Consider the following 7261-nt stretch of genomic DNA (forward strand, 5'->3'; position numbering starts at 1 on the left):
AAAATACGAATGTATATTAATGAAGATACGGCACGCCTGGTTTATTTTAGTTATTTTCATAGTGTTATGTCCTATGGCATTTTGCTATGGGGCAATGCTGCCGATGTCGAAACGATTTTCATCCTGCAGAAGAGGGCTATTCGTGCTATTTATAATATGCACCCGAGGGAATCCTTGAGGGACAAGTTTAAGGAAATCAAAATTCTAACTTTAGCGTCCCAATACATTTTTGAAAATTTATTGTACATGCGTAAAAACATTGAAGAATTCCCCAGAGTCTGCGATTTGCACAATGTGAAAACTAGGAACAAACACAGGCTTGCGTTGCCGGCGGCTCGAATTAAGAAAATAAGCAACTCTTTTAGGGGGCTGGGTGTACAGCTTTTCAACAAGATCCCACTAAACGTTCAACTACTACCTGTTCATAGATTTAAGAAAACTGTTAAGGAACGTTTGTGCAACAAGGCATATTATAAAGTTAAGGATTATTTACTAGATGGCACTACGTGGGAATGAGGCGCTCGCTCCTGGCCTTTTCATTTTTCATTATTATTATTATTTTTTTAATTGTATTTTTTTGACTTGTTTTTTCTTTTATTGTGAATATTTCTATTTATTTAAAAAAAAGAAAATATTTGAGAAAAAACAAAAACAAAAAAAGGCCGCTGAGTTTGTTTCGCCGGTTCTTCTCAGGACTGTGGCTTTTTTTGGAACCGGTGGTAGAGTTAACATTGTTATTTGTATTTTGACATTCAACAAGTGTGTCATACTGACATCTAAGTTGAAATAAATGATTTTGAATTTTTAATTTTGAATTGGGGGTTATCTGTGATTTTAATAGAGTATGTCTATTGCTAAGCAGTACTTGACTGAATAAGTTATTTCCAAATGATAATCATTTGTTAGTAGAGCAAAAAAAATTATGACAATCTGACCCAGGCGAAGGGGCAACGCAAAGCCGCCGTCGCTCGAAGTATGTCTTGTTGGATCCCCCGGATCCGCTCTCGGTGCTCTTAGGCTCCTCAAACACCGCTCACTGGGTTTCTCGCCGGATTTTCTCAATAAATAGTTATTGAAGTCGTCGTGGCCTAAAGGATAAGACGTCCGGTGCATTCGTATCTAGCGATGCAACGGTTTACGAATCCCGCCGGCGGGTACCAATTTCTCAAAAGAAATACGATATGTGCTTAACAAAATGTTAACGATTGACTTCCACAGTGAAGGAATAACATCGTGTAATAAAAATCAAACCCGCAAAATTATAATTTGCGTAATTACTGGTGGTAGGACCTCTTGTGAGTCCGCACGGGTAGGTACCACCACCCCGCCTATTTCTGCCGTGAAGCAGTAACGCGTTTCGGTTTGAAGGGTGGAGCAGCCGTTGTAACTATACTGAGACCTTAGAACTTATATCTCAAGGTGGGTGGCGCATTTACGATGTAGATGTCTATGGGCTCCAGTATTAGCAAATTCTCTTAGGTTGAGCCTGTGAGCGCACTCACTGGTCCGCGAGTAGTTGGAATAACCCCGTGGGTTACGAACGATTAGGTAGGGAACAAAAAAAAGCAAACCATTATTTGTAACAAAATAAAATAAATAAATAAAATAACATCCAATATACTTAAGAAGATTAACTTATATACTTAATTAATACCTTAATTCTTTGACTTAGAGAAAACAGTAAGTTCTTGACAGAAAGAAATGCTTGGAGCAAATTCAAATTATTGAATGTGGAGGTTTAATAGCCTTATATAATGTATTTTACTCATTCAGATCGTGACTTTACGTTTCGTGCTCGGACTTTTATTTTGAATATTTATCACACATAAACTAGTATTTAAGAATATTGAACAGTATATTGATCATGAATACCACTAAAGGTAAAAGTCCGTCACGTTTGTCTATTTGAGTTTCCGCAATTTTTTTTCTTGTACGTACTAATAAAAGTGATATTTCTTCTTAAATATATAACTAGTCAGGTCATAAGTATTGTCACACAGTAAAAACTTTTCTTTTAGAATGCTGGCCACAAAAAAGTTTATTGAATTCGAATTTCGAATTGTTCATGAACATTAAAAATGTATACTTTTAGAATTTTACTCATTTTTAAATATGGAGTGGACGCTTAAAGAAGGCCGTGTTGCAGTTATTGCGTTGCATCGTTGCGGTTACGCGCCAATTCAAATTTTTAACATAATGAAAAATTTGAATATAACCAAAAGATTCATTTATCGTACCATCAAACGATACAATGAAGACTCTAGTGTAGATGACAGGTCAAGAAGTGGTCGCCCTCGGTCTGTTAGGACTCCAGCAGTGATAAAAGCTGTGAAGGCGCGAATTCAAAGAAATCCCAAACGTAAGCAGAAACTGTTGGCCCTTCAGATGGGGTTAAGCAGAACCACGGTGAAAAGGGTGTTAAATGAAGACTTAGGGCTTCGGGCATATCGAAAAAAAACAGGACATCGTTTGAATGCTCGTCTAATGGACCTGAGACTGAAGAGATGCCGCGCTTTGTTGAAGCGGTACGCGGGAAAAAAATATCGGGAAATTCTTTTTTCGGATGAAAAAATTTTTACCGTAGAAGAGAGCTACAACAAACAAAATGATAAGGTGTACTCACACAGTAGTGAAGAAGCGAGCAACCGTATTCCGCGTGTCCAACGAGGTCAATTTCCATCCTCGCTCATGGTATGGTTGGGAGTCTCTTATTGGGGCTTAACAGAGGTACATTTTTGTGAGAAAGGTGTATAAACGAATGCAGTTGTGTATCAAAAAACAGTGCTGACGAACCTTGTGAAACCTGTTTCTCATACCATGTTCAATAACAGGCACTGGGTATTCCAACAGGATTCGGCGCCAGCTCATAGAGCGAAGAGCACACAAGACTGGCTGGCGGCGCGTGAAATCGACTTCATCCGGCACGAAGACTGGCCCTCCTCCAGTCCAGATTTGAATCAGTTAGATTACAAGATAAGGCAACACTTGGAGGAAAAGGCGTGCTCAAAGCCTCATCCCAATTTGGAGTCACTCAAGACATCCTTGATTAAGGCAGCCGCCGATATGACATGGACCTCGTTCGTGCTGCGATAGACGACTGGCCGCGCAGATTGAAGGCCTGTATTCAAAATCACGGAGGTCATTTTGAATAAACTTTAGTGTCATAAGAATCTATGTTTTGTTAAGTTCATTTTGGTATATGAATGGGTACATAATGAATAAGCTTGTTTCAATTATTTTATATTAAACATGTGACAGAATTTATGACCTGACTAGGTATTTTTTGTGTCTAAGGATAAGAAATACATAAAAATGTGCGCTATGACACCGTTCCTTAAAGCTACATCTTTATTCGTATATGTGCAATGCATTTATGATAGACGTATGCACATTAATAAAGGGCTTAGGTCAGCAGAAATTAAATAATGCGTCACGTTACACTAATAGCTTGTATTTATTTCCACTTTCCACTTACAGAGTAATTTACAGTGATCGTGCTTACACTTTCAACTCTCTGTCGAGAATGAATGCATTTTTTTTTTTTTCCTACCTAAGCTGAGAGCCTTGAGAGGCTATTTCAGCGTAACCCGAACGTTTGTAGGTGAGCTCACGGGGCTCAAACCTGAATGAATGCTTTTTTTTTTTTTTTTTTTATGATTGAAAGTTTACTGGTGGCCCGAAGGCCTTTCCAGTTTCACCAGGACAGGTGGGCGAGCAAAGGCTCAGCCAAGAGGGGTGGAATTTGCTAACAACTGCCCGAGCGCCTCCGCAGGAGACCTAACAACTCAAGAGCAATTGTTTCGCGAATGAATCTACTACCGGATCGGAATCGCGACCCGCTGAGAAGATCCGGCGAGAAACTCAGCGGGCTGATGCATGGGTTACGTTGCACGTCGACCTCTTTGTCGAGTTCGACGAGTACGGTTACCGGGGTCCCTAAGCCTGCCCCTAGTATTAGAGCTGAAGGCATCTAACGCAAAGGTTATTGGATCTGATGGATCCGTAAGGACGTGTCTAGGGCGTCGACGGTGACTGGCTCCTGCGTGATCAGGATTCGGGGAGTAGTCAGCGGCGGCAACGATAAGGCGATTATCATGACGCATAGCCTTATCGAAGTATCGTTCCGACGCTGACTTCATGTATTTCCGAATTGATTCGAGGCCCAGGTCGTCGTGTAGGTCAACGTTCCTCACGAACCACGGAGCCCCGACAGCTAACCTGCAAAAGCGGGATTGTAGGGATTGGAGGGTGTCTATGTGTGTGCGGGCCGCGTGAGCGAACACCACACTCGCGTAAGTCATGACGGGTCTTATGCAAGTTTTGTAAAGTGTCACCTTGTTCCGAAGGGACATTTTACTCCGCTTACAGATCATGAGGTAGAGTCTACTGAGAATAAACGCGGCACGGTCACGGACTGATTTTATATGCGGGCGGAATGTCATCGATGCATCCAGGGTAACGCCCAGGTACTTGACCTTCCTGGCCCAGGGTATGGGTTGTCTAAAGAGAGTAATCGGGGGTGTGAGATCCTCCTCCTAATCCGGGAGGAAATCCGTGTGGAGCTTCCCCTCTGAAATAGCACCGCAGTACTTTTCGCTGGGTTGATGTCTATGCGCCATTTTCGGAACCACTGTCCTAGGGCTAGGGCTGCGCTCTGAAGCTTCTTCGCGATTAGGGACTTATTTCTACTAGAATAGAAAACAGTCGTGTCGTTGGCGAATAAAGCTAAATGGGTCGGCGGCGACCGGGGAATATCGTTGACGAATAAGCTAAATAGGAGGGGTGAGAGGACAGAGCCTTGCGGGACTCCAGCTGTGAGAGGTCGTGGGGAGGAGCGGGTTCCCTCGACTCGATATCGAAAAGAGCGGTTCGACAAGAAGTCCCGTATGATGAGCACGAGACTATCCGGCACTCCCATGTTGAATAGTTTGAAAATCAAACCATTGTGCCAGACTTTGTCGAACGCTTTTGCGACGTCGAAGAAGAGAGCTCCCGTGTATAACGGTTTTGTGAATGAATGCTACTTCGGTGTGCTCGAATATATATTGTCTGATCGCCCCACCACAACGGAATGGTGGTGTGATCGACGTCACTAGACGAGTGAAGTCAACCGAGTCATTTGAACAATTATTTAAAATTATTATTAAGTTAAAATAAATTCAGTTAATTATATCTGAGATACTGTTATCTATTGCTGTTATATATTCTATTAATATCCAATATAATACAATTGACAACTTCATCGGATATGCGTAGCAACTAAGTAGCAGACTTTATTATAATTTATGTAATATCCTGGCAACTTGTATTATGTACGTATAAATACCTAACATTAAGCAGGTCCCTCAGTGAGAGAAAGATTGCTTTGTGCAGTGGCGTAGTTGAAGATTCAGCGCTTATAAGCCATGCCACCCGATATAATAGAAAAAAGACTTTAGTTACATTAATATTATATAAAATATGTATAAAGAAATTGTACAGGATTTTATTGTGAGCTAAGAATGATCAAGTATGACCAACCGAGTTTTGTTTATTAGGTAGGTAGATTTTCTTTAACTTGAGGGTCATAAAAGCAAAGCAAAATTGGACATCAGATTGTACGGCTTGCGCCGCCCCTCGCAGCCTGCCTCGGGGCTTAACCCTTTCAGCCCTAGGGTTGATATGTCCATGCCTTTGTGCAAGTTCCGATATTGATACCCTCCAGTTAGAGTTTGTTTATGTCTTAGACTAGGTATAACACTCTCTTATTAACTATCAACCATGTTTTTATCAGGTACATCGTGATAAAGTAACCAACCTAGCATTATTTGAAGAAAAAACCGTTGAGGGATTTGTCAACGTTGAGATTCATTTTCATTTAAATTAAATTAAATTTCGTATTTTTTATCTCTAATGAATCTCTATTAATTAAGTAATAGGTTTAATTATCCAATTAAAATATTATAGAAAAGTTGAGAATTTCGATTAAAATATTCAGTTATTTCCCTAAGGTAGGTACGGAACCTTGCTTCGGGAGGTACCTGTGGAAGGTCTGCAGGAGAGAGCCACATCCGGGTTGTCACCAGTGCGGGCATCCGGACGATGACGCTCAGCACGCACTCGAAGCGTGCCCGCGTTGGGAGCGCTCGCGGCGAGACCTCATCGCGGTGCTGGGGAGAGACCTCTCCTTGCGGGCTGTCATCGCCCGCATGCTAGAGGACCAGAATTCTTGGGAGGCCATGACCAGGTTTTGCGACCTGGTCATGGCGTTCCGTGAGGCTGAGGAGCGCGAAAGGGAGTGGGATCCCTCTTCGGCTTCACAGCGAAGAAGGCGGAGTGGGCGGCACGGGCGCGAAGCTCCCGTTCATCTCCCGTAGGGGCTGTCGGGTGCCGGGTGCGGGGGTGCCCGGTACTCGGCTGTTGGTCCGGTGGTGAGGCGGCTCCTGTGCACGCTCACGGTGTGTCTCCGAGACGACGTCCTGCGGGATTTTCCCGGGGATGGAGTGCCGTCCTATTAACAGGATGGGTACCGGCGACGGCGAGCCTTCGGCGCGCACTGTGCGGTACCGTGGGTTTCGTGGAGTCGGAGTGGTGGGGCTCGATGGGGTTTAGTCGGTAGTCGTTCTGCGGGGCAAGTGCTTCGCGCGCCTTTTTCAAGGCGTAGTCTCCTGTGAGAAATTGGGGGAGGTGAAGGACCTCGGCTCTTCTCTTCTCCCCTTCTTCCTCTCAGGAGGCGCCGGAGTCCGACATAACCCGGTCCGTTACCCCCCTCGACCGGGTATCCGTAAATGGATTCCCCAGCGTTAAAAAAAAAAAAAAAAAAAGGGACGGAACCACGGGTATTTCATTAAACAATTTTTATAAAAATACACGAGCTTCATCGCCCGATCGACAAGGGTAGCCTTCAATAGAATACACGACGTATAGATCGAATCCTTTAAAAAAAAGGCTCCCAAACCAGATTTTTATTTTGTAAGTTATTTTATTGTTTATAGTTAGTTTATTGAGTAAGTTCAATTTGTCTTTTCTTAGACAATTAAACTAGCTTGACTTGTCTTAAAAGAGAAATTCTGAAAAAATTACAATACTTGTACAATTATTAGAATAATTAATATTACTTTTACGGTTCGATAACGCGTTTTTACTGTCGTCATATTATTATAATATTTCCAACGTTCTGAATACTTGACAGCTTTCGTGATCAAGGGTAATCAGTGAAAGCAGCTTAAAAGTCAGGCGCGAAAACCGTAATACCTATTCAAAATGGCTCAGTCCGTAGTTC

The sequence above is a fragment of the Bombyx mori genome, chromosome 5, assembly GCF_030269925.1.
Source record: "Bombyx mori chromosome 5, ASM3026992v2".
Lineage (NCBI taxonomy): Eukaryota > Metazoa > Arthropoda > Insecta > Lepidoptera > Bombycidae > Bombyx > Bombyx mori.